The sequence below is a fragment of the Stomoxys calcitrans genome, chromosome 4, assembly GCF_963082655.1.
Source record: "Stomoxys calcitrans chromosome 4, idStoCalc2.1, whole genome shotgun sequence".
Classification (NCBI taxonomy): domain Eukaryota; kingdom Metazoa; phylum Arthropoda; class Insecta; order Diptera; family Muscidae; genus Stomoxys; species Stomoxys calcitrans.
This window is the reverse complement of record NC_081555.1, coordinates 86,814,693-86,828,497: the sequence shown is the minus strand read 5'-3', so window position 1 is coordinate 86,828,497 and position 13,805 is coordinate 86,814,693. Positions and strand designations below refer to the sequence as shown.

Here is a 13,805-nt window from a genome sequence, read left to right as displayed (position 1 = left end):
TTTAGGTCAGATGTCAAGAGGTTTAAAATAACCAATAGCTATCTGGAGGCCACCATAGCGCAGAGGTTAGCATGGCCGCCTATGACGCTGAATGCCTGGGTTCGAATCCTGGGAGATCGGTCTATATGGCAGCTATATCTAAACATAGTCCGATCTGAACCATATTTAGCTCAGATGTCGGGAGGCTAAAAATAACCCATTGTTGCAAATTTCAGCGAAATCGGATAATAAATAAAGCTTTTATGGTCTTCGGACTCTTTATCGGGAGATCGGTCTATATGGTAGATATATTTAACTATAGTCCAATCTGAACTATATTTGGGTCAGTTGATATAGAAATCCTTTTTTTGGTGCTTTGTAGGGTCGGAAATTGATATTTCGATGTGTTGCAAACGGAATGACTATATGAACATACTCCCTATCCTACGGTGGTGGGTATAAAAAGGCTTTTCTGGTACAGAAGAAAGGGGGGAAGGTGTTGGCAGAACTGAACTTAAGCTACCAATTTCTTGTTATCGTCTAGCTCTTTCGTCTGCCACTTTTGGCAAAGAGGCACTTTAACATTTTGATATTTGTTATGTTTTCTCTTCACTTATCACAAGCATAATTTTTCTTAACAAAACGAAAATTTCATTTGTTTGAACATCATGTAGTGTTTGGCCATGGGCGTAGCTAACACTTTTTAATATGTAACAGCTCTTTAGGATAGCAAAAGCGAATTAAGTCAATTGTTGCATATTTCGTCAGAGCTAGTCCCAAGTAACAAAATAAATATCATAGGTCTAAGGGTATTCTGGAGGCCACCGTATCGCAGACGCCGAACGCCTGGGTTCAAATGCCGGCGTGAACATCAACAAAAATTTTCAGCGGTGTTTATCCACTTACAAATGCTGTCTACATTTGTAAGTTATTCTGTCCTACTAAAAACTCTCTACCAAGTGGTGTTGCTATGCGGCACGCCGTTCGGACTCGGCATAAAAAAGAAGGTCCCTTATCATTGAGCTTAAACTTTAATCGGACTGCACTCCGATTGTTGTAAGAGAAGTATTCCCTGTTCCTTAATGGTATGTTCAGGGGAAATTTAGTATTTAGTAGTCGTAAAGGCATTCTGTGTCCTCCCCCCCCTCACTTTGTATATATCATGCCTACGCTCTGGTGGGATTTGTTCAATGTCTGGAGTAAGGAGGAGAAATGGGCGAAAACAGCTTTGAAACTTTTGGTCTTTGGGAAGCTATGAAATATTGACAAATTAAAAACGAATCGGCAGCATTAATTCAAATGTTGAACACAAAAACTGCCTTGCCAAAAGATTATCAAAGTGAAAAATTAGAAACACTTTGGCACCAGAGTTTTTTTCGACATTCTCACCCGCAAGTTTTTAATGTATTTTATGAGAAGAAAAATATTCCGCCCTCTATTTGCAAATATTTACAAAACATTATCCATTTTTATCCTTAACGTTAATCATACTTTTCTTCTTGCTACAACGAGTCCTGCGTTGTGTTTTGCCTGCATTTGACATAAGCTCTTGCCTTTTTCTAGCCATGTTAATGGCTTTACTCAAGAAAATATGAGAGTACATTAGACAATGTTTTAAACACTTCATCATCGTTTTATTGTGAATTGAGTTTTTTTTTTGTTTTTTGGTCTATGGATCATACTGAGTTTGTTTATGCAACTGCTTATAAAAATGTTAAGGTATTTTTCATTGGCTTAAAGAACAATTTAGCCTGCGTCAAGGAAAATTGCAAAGAAAAACTGTAGCAACATTCTGAGTTGATAAATTATTTACAATACTTAACATGTCATTAATATTTGAAGACTCACTTTTCTACCCAACATCAGAAGCGGCAACAGCAATTGTGCAACAACAGTGGCGCAAAATATATAGCTCTCACAACTAGCTCACCCACACCCTCACTCGAGTCCTTGTTATCCTTGTAATATCGTAAAACATTATTCACGTAAGTCACATTTAGTATCTCGTGACTCGGAGTTCCTTGGTTACATAGGAATCCTCTTTACCTTTCATAACAGCAATACATTCCAAAGTGGCATTAAGGTGTTCTTTATTTACAAAATATCCATCATTTCTTTCTTTTGCTTTTGCCATTTGTAAGAACTTTGGAAAACTTTTAAAGTCATAAAGAACATCTTAAATTGTCTGCAACGAAACTTGACACTAAGAGCTACGTCGAACCCTTTTTTGTTTTCGTACACTACAGACATTTTCCGAAAAATGAAAAGAAAAATGATGACCTTTGAGTGGTTGGGAAAAAGGCACAAAAACAAATTGGGTAATGCATGTCAAACTTCGCGTTAAATTGACTTCGCACCTTGGCGGTGTATTAAGGATAACGAAGAGTGACTTTGAAAATATAAGACTACGAAATTATGTACAGAATAAAAGACCAGAAATTGAAATACTTAGTAGTATAGCACAGCTTAATTAGACCAAGTAAAAGAGCGTTAAGTATCGCTAGGCCGAATCTTGTATACCCTCGACCATGAATCATGTTTGGCAAAGGAGCTAATTGTTAACGAAACACCAGGAACAGGCAGGTGGTACTAGATGCTACCTTCGTATCGGACGATATAAGCCAAAGGATATGTGATTGGGACTTCGGTGGCCACATCTTGTCTGATCAATGTTATATTATTTGGTTCCCCAAAAAGTAATTGCGGATTTTTCATATAGTCGGCGTTGACAAATTTTTTCACAGCTTGTGACTCTGTAATTGCATTCTTTCTTCTGTCAGTTATCAGCTGCTACTTTAAGCTTGCTTTAGAAAAAAAGTGTAAAAAAGTATATTTGATTAAAGTTCATTCTAAGTTTTATTAAAAATGCATTTACTTTCTTTTAAAAAATCCGCAATTACTTTTTGGGCAACCCAATAGCTTCAGATTTGGAGAAAATAATGTAGAAGTGGCGTCTTGGCTAAACAGATGACAGGTGAATGAATAAATTTCGGTACATATTTTATGTGACTCTCTTCTCTAGACCTGAAAAGATAGTGGTAACAGTCATAAGCGTGGAAATAGCTCTCGGGGCTAAGAACCGCCCAGGAAAGTTTTAGCGCCCCCACAGAAATTTAAAAATGTTCTTGTTTTTGACAAAATTTGCTAATTTTATTGTTATTCAAAGCCAAAAAGCTGGGATGGCTTTGGGCTTCGCTAATGGCAACAGCGGAGGATATACACATAATGATCAAGCTGGCACGAGGGCTCTTAATGACTCGCTTAGGTCAGCATGTCCCAGAGCCAAACCAAGGGGCAAATAGCTACCCCAAGTAAGGGTAGCAGAAAACTCTTCAACAAGGCGAAAGCCACAAGGGCATCAAACCATTGGGACGTCTATAAGGCTGAGCTACAAGGGCCATCTAAAACAGGCTCACACCAAATCCTTGGTGGAATTCTGCAGTTCCATGGACGATACATCTGAGGCCTCTAGGCTAAGCATCTATCCTCGAGACCTTTTACGGAGGGACATATTCAGTAGTCAGAGAATATATGGACTATGTCTAGTGAGGAAACGCTAGAACCACTCGTTGATATTAATTTCCCGGGAAACTCCAACGGACAATGTGATTTCAGAACAGGTTGTCATTGGTATGCATTCGTCAGAGGTTATTAGGGAAATTGTGTCTGAGTCGAAAATCCTTCGACTCTTTGAAGTCGCCAGTCCCTGAAGATATATCACCGGTTGAATTACAAGCTGTGTCCTACAAACTGCCTCCTTTGCTTAGGGAGATATACTCTGCTTGTATCAGCATGTCGTATATCCCACAGGAGTAACACAAATCTCATATTCATTCCAAATGCAAAAAAACCTTGCCACAATGTGAAAAGATTTTCGTCCTATTAGTCTGTCATTCTTTATGCTGAAGACACTTGAGAGGTTGATAGAAACTCATCCTAGGGCAAAGATCAATGGTAGCGTTTCTTGACATTGAAGTTACTTTCAATAATGTAAAACCGACGTCAATGACGAGGGAGCTGGAGTTTGTAGGCATCAACATTATCGTAATATGTTTATTAATAACTTACATGCTAAAAGATGCATTACGGCAGGCTAAGTATCTGTAGATCTAAAGAGATGACTCATCAGACAAAAACAGTGTTGCCAGAAAGAGAATAGCTAAAAAATCACAATTTATAGAGGAGATCTCTCTGATCCACTTTTCACCGGATTGTGCCGGAAGGGAGTTTTCATATATACCCGAGGTGGTGGGTATCCAAAGTTCGGCCCGGCCGAACTAAATGGCTTTTTACACCATAAATGTGTTAGCATAGCATTTAACTGCATTTTAGTGATTCAAAGCATACGTACACTACAGGTCTATATTGGACTATATTTGGATATAGCTGTGTTTTAAATAATCTCCAAAATAAATTCTTGGGTTCATAAGAGGCGCGTCTTACAACTGATGTAACTGTACACTTTCTTCTGCAAAAAAAAAAAACAGTTAAATGGTTTACTAGTGGACAAGTTGTAGCAAATGAAAATTTGCCAAGAACATTCCATTAAGAAACAGGGGCTAACTTCTCACATATCAATGAGTGCAGTTCGATTCAAGTTTAAGCTCAATGATAAGGGGCCTCCTTTTTATAGCCGTGTCCGAACGGCGAACCGCAGTGCGACACTTTTTTGGAGAGAAGTTTTACATGGCATAGTACCTCACAAATGTTGCCAGAAAACCACCGCTGAAAATTTTTTCTGATGGTTTCGCCAGGATTCGAACCCAGGCGTTCAGCGTCATAGGCGGACATGCTAACCTCTGCGCTACGGTGGCCTCCAGGTTCTTGCTACGGTGGACAAGTTGTAGCCTCCAAAAAATTCTTTTTCTATATTTTGCTTTTTGGACTTCTCTGCAACGCTGATTAGAAGCACTAAAAAATGATCATAGTAACAGGGCTCTTGAATAAACTTATTAAAAAAAAAACCTTTAAGTTGTATTTTATATTTTAGAGTTTAAGGATTTTGTTTTTGTTAAAGCGCTTGTACTATTTATATCATATATGGCTGACATCCAATTGAGTTTCTAATCAAAACACATTTTTTTCGCCATTAAAATGTAAATGGAATTTCATCATCAATAACATGTTTGTTTATGGAAAATAACCACCCTACCCCTTCTTTTTTATCTTTTCAGACTAATTCGAATTGAAAATGTGTCGAAAAATAAAATGCCGTACATACAAAATCTATTGAAATCAAATCACTCCAATTAAAATATTCACACGATTTGAAGAGAGTGAAATGCCAAGAGAAGGTAAAAGCAAACAAAAACAAAAAAAGCCAGTAAATGTGAATGAATTACAGTAATTGCAACGCCAATTAATTGACATAACTAGCCGAGTTTGTAAAACATTTCGAATTCCAACAGCCAATGGGTGAGCGTTGCTAGAATTTACATAAAATTGCAAATTACAGTGAAAACAAAAACGAAAAAGGATCAAGTCACCAGCCAAACAGCCAGCAGTCAGCCAGCCGCCTGAATGCAAATAAAGGTAAATATGCTAGAGGAAAAAAATCGCATTTAAATGATTTTGCAAAATATTTATAAACAGAGACCCTGTTCAGTGCTGCACTCTCTGTTCACAACTCAGCAGTAGTGCTGAATACAAACCCAAGTGAACTATTAATAAATAATACAAATATCAAATTAAAATTGATTGACACGCTGTCTAGCAGAGATGGCGGGCCAGACAAGTAACCACTCAGTTGTACAGACGGACCCAACAGACGGACTAAATTGGAAAACATTGTATGCGTTAGCCGCTGCAACAAACGCCGCCACCGCCACCGCCTGTGTGGTGGCTTGTAATTGTATGTTTCTGAATAGCTATGTTGTCTGCGGTCTTTCATTCAGCATTTTTACTACCAGGTATATGCTCTGCTAACCAATGTAACATAGTATGTATGCACTATTCAATAAGTACTGAGTATTCGAAATAAATGTTAGGATACCGGATGCAAAAGGGTTGCCAATTAAACTGAAGTTAAAGTTTTTGTAGCCATCATCATTAGATGGAGAGTTTACTAAGTTCATCGTTTCGTTTGTAACTTAATAACGTTGATCAAAATCAGGGCTGCGGAGTAGACTCCGACTCCGGCAAGATTGCTCTACTCCGACTCTGCGGTCGACTCCGAACAATTAAAATGATTTAAAAGTTAAAACAAAAAACGGGTATACCGTTGAGACCAAAATGCTCATCAATATAGGTATTCTACTATCATCTACGTAAGTACATATTGAACATTTTGGAAAATATCACCAAGGATTCCAAATACAATGTAAAGACGCTGTGATTTTAAAAGCGAAGATAAGAATATGACCATAGAAAATGACGAGGTTTTAGTATCTTTTGACGTGGCGTCCTTGTTACCAAGTATTCCAATAAATTTACCACTCCAGAAAATTGTGAATAAATGGGACGAGATTGAGAAATATGCCATTATTCCACGGGGATTTTTAAATTACACCTTTGACAAAAGAGCAAAACCTAAAATATAGACGAAATAGTAGACGACATTCTCGCGACTTTGAAGAAATCAGACCTCACCAACACTACATTCAATTTACGAAGAAGGAAGAATATGATGGCAAACTACCTTATTTAGACTCGATAGTTTGTAGACATGGCAACCAGCTAAAAGTAGATTGGTATCAAAAACCGACGGCTTCCAAACGATTGATCAATTTTTATTCCAAACTCCATAAGAGAACAATAACAAACACAGCTACGAAATATTAAAAGAGTATTTACCATAAGTGATCTCGACCTTTATCCTCACAACGAGAGGAAAATAAGGGCAATTTTTAGAGCTAACGACTTCCCCAATTGGACAAGGAAGGTCTTGGAATAATCCTAGACAGAGTGCAGAATACCAAAGGGAAAATTTACAAATCGCTGACATACATACAAGGATTTTCGGAAATATTTATCAAATCAAATCTATACGACAGGGACAAATATTAACTCCCGTTAAAAAAGTAAAACGGTTAATGAATTATTCAGCAATCAAAATGCAAAATTAAAAACAAGTAAAAAGGCATTAAGTACGGCCGAACCAAACTTTGTATACCCACCAGCTCGGGTATATTTGTAAACCCCTTTTCGTCACAATCCGGTAAACTGGGATAACCAAATTCGGCACGGACATTGAGTGGTGTAATAAATATATGTCAATGTTTAATTTTGTAGAACAAAGTATTGGCTTTTTTGACAGCTATATCCAAATATAAACCGATCCGAACCACATAGGACACTGATGTTAAAAAGCCAAACATATGTCACTGCTTCAAATTTCAACGAAATTGAATAATAAATGCGCTTTTTATAGGGCCAAAACTTTAAATGGAGAGATCGTTCTATTTGGCACCTATAACTAAATCTGGACCGATCTGGACCAAATTAAATAAGGATATAATAATCAGCTTATTTTATTATAACTGTTTGGTCAAAGATGGCTTTAGGGAACGCTACCAAACGGATACTATATATACCGATTTTAGTAAAGCATTTGATAAAGAAAAATATATCTTATTGCTTTCAGTCCATCTTTACTAAAGTGGATCAGATCATATGTGACTGGACGTACTCAAAGAGTTAAATTTGGTACTGCAGTTTCCAAATCAATTGTTTTCTCTTCAGGTGTTCCACAGGGTAGTCACCTTGGCCCTGTGCCGTTTTGTTTGTTCATAAACGATCTCCTTTTTGCTTTAAAGCACTCGAATATTTTGATGTATGTAGATGATGTAAAGATCTGACTGGACGTACTCAAAGAGTTAAATTTGGTACTGCAGTTTTCAAATCAATTGTTTTCTCTTCAGGTGTTCCACAGGGTAGTCACCTTGGCCCTGTGCCGTTTTGTTTGTTCATAAACGATCTCCTTTTTGCTTTAAAGCACTCGAATATTTTGATGTATGTAGATGATGTAAAGATCTTCAGATCAACGAGAGACTCTGATGAACAGCGTTATCTTCAGTATGACCTTGATACTCTTTACGAATGGTTTAACCAGAACTTTATGGGACTTAATATTTCCAAATGCAAACACATATCATTTTCAAGAATAACCTCTCTTAAAACTAGCTACTTTTTGGGTTCCAATCAACTTGAAGTAGTCTATAGCTTTAAAGACCTTGAATTTCTTCTAGATCAACGCTTAAACTTCCGTCAACACATCTCAATGGTTGTAAACAAAGCACGTAGTGCTCTTGGCTTCATGAAACGCTGGAGTAAAGAACTTGATGATTTCTCTGTGACGAAAAACTTATATACGTCGCTAGTTAGAAGTAATCTCGAGTACGGTTCAGTGGTATGGGATCCGTACTACAATATTCATTCTGATTTGATAGAATCAGTTCAAAAACAATTTCCGTCGAAATGGGTGGGACAGAAGTTCATTACGTTCGTATGAGTACCGATTAAATCTTATAAAGCTTCCTACATTAAAAATTCGTAGAACCATGATAAACATTACGTTTTTGACTAAATTAATTCATGGTCAAATAGATTCTTGCTTTCCTTTGAGTCGAATTTTCTTTAACGGTCCTATCAGACCTACCAGATATTTTGATCTTTTGAAAATTTCTTATTATAAAACCTATGCCAATAATGATCCTTTTCGGCGCATATGTTATCAATTTAATCAACTGAAAGATATAATAGATCTAACTGAGAATCGACAAAGTTTAAAAAGGAAAATTATATTATTTTTAATTCTTAGGTTAATACATTTGTAAATATATTGTTATTAGTCTGTAAGGGTATTTATTAATTTAAACCAATTCACTATTTTAAATTTCGACGAAATCGGGTAATAAATAAAGCTTTTATGAGCTTCAGAACCTTAATCGGCATATCGGTCTATATGGCAGCTATATCTAAAAACATTCCGATATTTTCTATATTTGAGTCAGATGGCGAGTGGTTTAAAACAACCCACTGACTTAAATTTTAGCGAAATTGGGTAACAAATTCAGTTTTTATATTGGGTTGCCCAAAAAGTAATTGCGGATTTTTCATATAGTCGGCGTTGACAAATTTTTTCACAGCTTGTGACTCTGTAATTGCGTTCTTTCTTCTGTCAGTTATCAGCTGTTACTTTTAGCTTGCTTTAGAAAAAAAGTGTAAAAAAGTATATTTGATTAAAGTTCATTCTAAGTTTTTTTAAAAATGCATTTACTTTCTTTTAAAATACCGCAATTACTTTTTGGGCAACCCAATATGTTCTAGACCCTTAGGCGGATATCGGGAGCCTTAACCAACTCACTGCTTAAAATTTCAACAAAATCGGATAAAAATTAAAGCTTTTGTGGGCTTCAGACACTTGATCAGCAGATCGGTCTATATGGCACCTATATCTAAATATAGTCCGATCTGAACCATATTAAGGTCAGATATTGGGAGGCTCAAAACAATTTACTGCATAAAATTTCAGCGAAATCGGGTAACAAATAAAGCTTTTATGGGCTTCAGATCCTATATCGGGAGATCGGACATATGGCAGCTATATCTAAATATAGTCTGATGTGAACCATATTTGGGTCAGTTGTCGAAGTATTGGGAGTCATAAGAAAATCTTTTCTGCCAAATTTCGAGCTAATCGGTTAATAAATGACCACATTATTGCAATAGTAATCCAATTCGGAGGAACATATCCATGGGAGTTATATTCACATCTGAACCAATTTTTCCAATTTCAATAGGCTTCGTCTCTTGGCTAAAAAAAAAATATTTTCGCCTAATTTGAAGATGATTCGATGAAAATTGCGACCTCTACTTTGCTCACAAATTAAGATGGACAGACAGACGGACATAGGTAAATCGAATCAGAAAGTGATTCTGAGTCGGTCGGTATACTTATCAATGGGTCTATCTTTCTTTCTTCTGGGTGTTAAAAACAAATTTACCAAGTTATAATGTCCTGTACCACAGTAGTGGTGTAGGGTATAATGAGGAAAAATCAAACGTGGGATAAAAAATTATAAATTATGCCTCTCAATAAGTCCATTGCTACGCGTGCTGTGTGGTATGTGGCACCGTCTTGTTAAAACCACATGATAGCGCTCACCATTCACAGTTACTTTACGATTCGCATCATCTTTGAAGAAGTACGGTCCAATGATACCACCAGCCCATAAATCGCACCAAACTGTGAATTTTTCAGGATGCATTGATAGCTCTTACAATGCTTCTGTCTGATCTTCGCTCCAAAATCGACAATTCTGCTTATGAAAATGAGCTTCGTCGTAAAGTGGAGGAAGCGCTCGATGAACTTTCTTAACAGTGCACGGGTTTTGGTAATAAAATTCAATAATTTGCAAGCGTTGTTCGTTTGTAAGGCTATTCATGGTTAAATTTTAGACCAAACTGAAGATGTTTGACAGCGAAACAAAGCGCGAAAAGTGCTTGAGCTGTTTAAACCATGTTGCCAAAACGATAATAACTAAAATATCATCCTTTAGTTTGAGCGAAGTCGAGAAAATAGTTTCAACATTTTTCGGAGTCGCGAAAACTGTCTCAACATTTTTCGGAGTCGAGAAAATTGTCTCAAAATTTTTCGACTACGACTCCGCAGCACTGATCATATTTAGTATTAACCCTTTCTTCCTATATATGAAAATTGTTTGTGTTTGTATGTATAGTCGTGGTCACATTATTGGGTACGCCGTTTTTATACCCATCACCATTGGATGGGGATATACTAACCTAGTCATTTCGTTTGTAACACCTCGAAATATTCGAGGTGTTACAAACTCTTCCCCATAAAGTATATATATTCTTGATCGTCTCTTCGTTCTTAATCGATCTGGCAATGTCTGCCCGTCTGTCAAAATATCGATAGAGGTCGAACGCGTAAAGCTAGCCGCTTGAAATTTTGCACAGATACTTAATATTGATGTAGGTCATTGGGGATTGCAAATGGGACATATTGGTTAAGAAAATGATATAGCTCCCATGTAAACCGATCTCCAGATTTGACTTCTTGGGCCGCAATTTTTGTCCGATTTGGGTGAAATTTAGCATGTAGGGTTATGACTTGCAACAACTGTGCCAAGTACGGTCGAAATCAATCTATTTCCCGATATAGCTCCCATATAAACCGATCGCCCGACTTGACTTCTTGAGCCCTTACAAGCCGCAAATCGTCCCATTTGGCTGAAATTTAGCATGTAGTGTTTTTTATGACTTCCAACAACTGTGTCTACTACGGTCCAAAAGGGTCTTTAACCTGATATAGCTCCCATATAAACCGATCTCACGATTTGACTTCATGAGCCCCTGGAAGCCGCAATTTTTCTTTGATCTGGCTGAAATTTCGCATGTAGTATTTTGTTATGACTTCCAACAGCTGTGCCCAATAGGGTCCAAATCGGTCTATAACCTGATATAGCTGACCGATTTCCCGATTTGACTTCTTGAGCCCTTACAAGCCGCAAGTTTTGTCCGATTTGGCTGAAATTTTGCATGTAGTGTTTTGTTATGACTTCCAACAACTATTCCATGTACGGCCAAAATCAGTCTACAACCTGTTACAGCTCCCATGTAAACCGGTCTCTCGATCATCCTTGTGAGGTTCCTAGTAACTGTAATTTTTGTTGGTTTAACAGAAGTTTGGTATGCAGAATAAAATTACGCCCTACAACTTAATTTATTTGTATACATTTTTAGCGGAATCAATGAATGTGGGTTCCAAAGATTCGGCCCTGCCAAACATAGCACGCTTTTACTTGTTAATTTTTAAGGAGGCAACCAATGGTTATGGGGTGGTCCTTTATTGTATGGTTTGGTTTCTAAACGTAAAAAATTCAAATAATGGATCAGTTTTACCATAGAGATGGAATGAAAGATTGTATGAAAGCAGCTTCATTGGTTTTTGCGCACGAAAATGATCCGAAACATGCCCCTAGGACCGTTCAAACCTGGTTATTCTAGGAAAAACATAGATTTGTTGGTTTAATTCTCTGCGATCGCCGAATTAAACCCATTAAACAATTCTCGGAAGACGTCGAGATAGCTTGGGAAGGAAAACCAGTTGAAATTCAGGTCGGGTCGCAGTCTAGTTTCTTTTTGTTGAATAGCCGTTCAACTATTTGGCCTTGGTTTTACCGCGGCGATGTCTATTAGCCTCAATTCACTATGGAGTTTCCCTTGTGGAGGCTGAATTTTTCGACCGTTGCATCAAAGAATTTCCTTCTTCCTTTCTTGGCTTCAATATCTCCTAATATGATTTTAATGTAAAGAGTAGGGCAACGTTTATACTTTCTCTCAAGGCGCTAGTAAAATTTATTGGCCTAATCGTCCGCGTTTCTGTCGGGGTATTCGCTGTTTAACCGGAGTAAATCTGGAGACACTTTGCCTTGGTCTCCGACTAACAACATGTGGTAACTCTTATGAGACATATTTAATGACTTCAAAATATTATTCATCTTAAGATTGAGGTAGCAACGAAATAGTTCTAAAGCAGGGCAGGGGACAAAAAGAGAGCGTACTGCAAAAGTAATAACGTGAAAATGTCAATCACAGCTGGAAGCAAGTGGAATGTAGACAGTGAGCAAGAACAAACAAAAACAGAAAATAAAAGACTGGCAATAAAGTCTCGTCTGGCAGCCAAGGTATGTAAATGATACCAACTTTTCGTATTGAAAACAAAAATGAATTTTTATAGTAAACAAACACAGCGGCAGTTAATGGAAGTAAGTTGGGGGGATTTTCACGTAAAAGGTATTGCCGCAGCGCATGCATGTTTTTGTCAGTTTATAAAAGCGAACAATGAAAAACCGGAAAATCTTGCCGAGAAGCACAAAGTCAAGGTAATGCAACCAAGCGGCTATATACCGCTCATCGCAGCTTTTCGAGGGGATAGAAGCTCCAAGGAAATTCTTAAGCAAGTCAATACAATTTGCCCATCAGTAGTAGGGATTTCTTTTGGCAAAATTCTGGTTTAAAATTTAATATTCAAAGGTTTTGTTGTAATCGACGGCAATTGTTTGTGTCGTTGTAGCGGCAGCTGTTGCTGAAGTTGTCATTGTCATATGCCTGCTGCCTGCTGCTTGGCATTGTGCCGCAAGACGCATTTCCATTTTGTCATTTTGGTTTGTTTTTAAACCGGAAGTGACGGATGTGTAGCTATGTTGCCATACTGGCAGATGACTTTGGGAAATAACAACAAACAGTCACTTCCTTGTCAAATGCAATCCACAACACAACAAAGGGACGACCAAAAACAATAGAAACAACAAAAACAACGATAAACAACATTTTATAAGCTTGCACTATTCGCCGCATTTAAGTGCCACAAATCTGTGCGGTGGCGGCAACTCGACATGCAGTTAAGAACTTTTAGCATTTCGAGAGAGAAAAAAGCCATAGAAACAGGAGACAACTTCGCAAAAGAAATGAATCTCCACCAATTTTTATTACAATTGTCATCCTAAATATTCACAACTGCCGTCGCGTTCTTCTTAGCCCAAGTTGGCAAACATTAGAAATCCTCTAGATAAGCCTGAAAAGGGACGAGCATAAAAACGTTGTTATGTCTGTTTTATTGACTGGAATTTTTGTTTTTGGCATTCCACCACAAGCAGAGATCAACTTTGATTGTGTGACATAGACAGACAATTTGGAAAATAGAAAACAAAACAAAACCCCAACTCGACTAGCATCTATATCTTGGCAGAGATAACTACATTTAAGCGGCAGACACTTCCATTTGCTTTGAAAAGCTGGAGTATTTTCAGCCTATTGCCTTGGTGGTAGTTGGTTATTTCTGGTGACCAAATAAAAACAAT

At 37.4% G+C, this 13,805-nt stretch overlaps 1 long non-coding RNA gene across 1 annotated transcript in view; it reads left to right on the top strand.

Annotated features, from left to right (window-relative positions):
- Nucleotides 1–5,505, top strand: part of LOC131997195 (uncharacterized) — a 91,630-nt gene extending 86,125 nt beyond the window's left edge. Inside the window, exon 3 of the long non-coding RNA XR_009398110.1 lies at nt 5,154–5,505. This is a non-coding gene — a long non-coding RNA (uncharacterized LOC131997195). The remainder of the gene's footprint in view (nt 1–5,153) is intronic.
- The last annotated feature ends 8,300 nt before the right edge of the window (nt 5,506–13,805 follow it).